General features: G+C 38.4%; 1 pseudogene; it reads left to right on the top strand.

Moving 5' to 3' along the window:
- Positions 1-465: 465 nt before the first annotated feature.
- Positions 466-1,203, top strand: LOC129500015 (40S ribosomal protein S4-like; annotated as a pseudogene).
- Positions 1,204-2,816: the final 1,613 nt, after the last annotated feature.

Raw genomic sequence — 2,816 nt, forward strand, 5'->3', positions numbered from 1 at the left:
GCCCTGGACTGAAGGCAGGCACTAAACCGCTGAGCCACCCGGGATGCCCCAGAGCAACTTTTAAGGATAGCCCAAAGGAAAGAAGACAGATAATTCCCTTGAAAACTGGCAAGAGTTGGTAGGATCCTTGCTGCAAATCATGTCCAATCTACTTTTCTGTCCAGTCATATTACTGGTACCCCTGACCTGATGGTTGCCAAGCCAAATACTCAAGGTTCTGGGTGAAACTGTCTGCCAGCTTATGCTATCTGCTAAGCCCTAGACTGGAACCTGGACTAACCAAGGGTTAAGGACTCACAGTGATCTGTTAGAATCTTCTGTCAGTCTAGACTGACCCATTAAGTCTGGACTGGAAAACCAATTAGCTCAGGAGCTCAACACAAAGAGAGCACAGCTCAGATCTGAGAACTTACCCGTGACCCTTGGAAACCAGAAGAAAGAACTCTTTTCATGCCTAGTACAGCCATGGCTCGTGGTCCCAAGAAGCATCTGAAGTGTGTAGCAGCTCCAAAGCACTGGATGCTGGATAAACTGATCAGTGTGTTTGCTCCTCGCCCATCTACTGGCCCCCATAAGCTGAGAGAATGTCTTCCTCTCATCATTTTCCTAAGGAACAGACTTAAGTATGCCCTAACAGGGGATGAAGTGAAGATGATCTGTATGCAGCATTTTATTAAGACTGATGGCAAGGTCTGAACTGATATCACCTACTCTGCTGGTTTTATGGATGTCATCAGCATTGACAAGACTGGGGAGAATTTCCATCGAATCTATAACACCAAGGGCCGCTTTGCTGTTCATTGGATTACACCTGAGGAGGCCAAGTATAAGTTGTGCAAAGTGAGAAATATCTTTGTGGGAACAAAAGGAATCCCTCATCTGGTGACTCATGATGCTCGCACCATCCACTATCCTGATCCCCTCACCAAGGTGAATGACACCATTCAGATTGATTTGGAGACTGGAAAGATTATGGATTTCATCAAGTTTGATACTGGTAATCTGTGTATGGTGACTGGAGGTGCCAACCTGGGAAGAATTGGTGTGATCACCAACCGGGAGAGACACCCTGGTTCTTTTGATGTAGCTCATGTGAAAGATGCCCATGGCAACAGCTTTGCCACCCGACTCTCCAACATTTTTGTTATTGGCAAAGGCAACAAACCATTCTACAGCACGAAAAAAAAAAGAATATTATGCTAAGCGATTCCTGATTGTTTTAAGATTCCATTTCTTGAGACACCTGGGTGGCTCAGCGGTTGATTATCTGCCCTTGGTTCAGGTTGGGATCCTGGGGTCCTGGGATCGAGTCCCACATCAGGCTCCTTCCGGGGAGCCTGCTTCTCTCTCTCTGTGTGTCTCTCATGAATAAATAAATAACATCTTAAAGAGAAAGTTAAAAAAAAAAGATTCCATTTCTTTGACACCTTGGTATCAGACTTCTACCTTGCAGACTTGTGAGAAAATAAGTTTGTTTTTTAAGCCAAGGTAGTGTTTGGTGGGAGTATGTGTGTAAGATTCCATTTCTGGGAGAGCTGAGACTGTAATTGAGTTAAGTTTCAGTTTGGTGATGTGGAGCTTAGCAAAAGCAACTCCATTTTTTGACCTGTTTCTGGTTTTTAACATTCTTATCATCATAGCTTAGTTTTGCCTGTTCTAGCTCTTCATATAGATGGAATCATAAAGTATGCACTGTTGTATGTAAGGTTTTTTTTTCTCCCCACTCAGCAAAATGTTCTTAGAGACTCACCCATGTATTTGTAAATATCATTACTTTGTTCATTTTTATTGTTCAATAGTTTTCTATTGTATGAATAGATCACTGATTATCAGCTCTTCTGATGAAAAACAGGTTGTTTCCAGTTTTTGGTTATTATAACAAAAAAAGAACCTGCTATAAAGGCTTTTGTGAATATATTATTTCATTTATCTAGATAAATATCTAAAAGTGGAAATCCTCAGTTGTAAGGTAGATATGTTTAACTTTCTAAGAAGGTGCTAGGATTTCCAAAGTAGTTTTACTATGTTACATTCTTGTCAGAAATATGTGAGAGTCTGGTTGCTCCACATCTTCATCAACAGTTAGGCTTATCTTTTTCATTTTAGGTTACTGTGGTATTAAAGGGGAATGATTTTTTTTTTAAACTAATGAGTTGCAGGAGTTCTGCGTATATTCTAGATTTAAGTCAGATACATGGATCATAAATATCTTCCCATAGTAGAGTTTATATTTTCCTAGTCTTTTATTTCTTTTGATGAGAAGTTTCTAAATTTTGATGGATTCAACTTTATCATTTCTTTGCTTTATGATTAGAATTTTCTGTTTCTTCTCTAAGAAATTTCTGCCTATCCCAACATTACACAAAATCTGTATATTTCTCTTTTTTTCTAGAAGGTTTATAGATTTAGTTTATTTTCTATATCCAAGATGCATCGTGCATCATTTTTGTATGTGGTATGAGGTCAAAATATGTAGATAAGAGATATCCATTGTTTTCCAGAACAATTTGTTGAAAGACTTTCATTTCCTTATTGAATTGCTTTGGCTTCTTTGGTGAACATCATCTGGCCATAAATGTGTAGGTTTATTACTGGAATCTCTATTCTTTTCTGTTTGTATATTTCTCTATTCTTTTGCCAATATCATATTCCATGGATAAACTACAATTTATCCTAGCTTTAGGGTAAATTTTGAAGTCATGTATCCCTCTAATAACAGTCCTCCTTTTCCATGATAGATTTGGCTATTCTAGGTTTTTCTTTTTTCATTTTCAAATAAACTGTAGAATAAATTTGAGAATTCCACCAAAAAAAAA

This window comes from Nyctereutes procyonoides, unplaced genomic scaffold (genome assembly GCF_905146905.1).
Source record: "Nyctereutes procyonoides isolate TBG_1078 unplaced genomic scaffold, NYPRO_anot_genome, whole genome shotgun sequence".
NCBI lineage: Eukaryota > Metazoa > Chordata > Mammalia > Carnivora > Canidae > Nyctereutes > Nyctereutes procyonoides.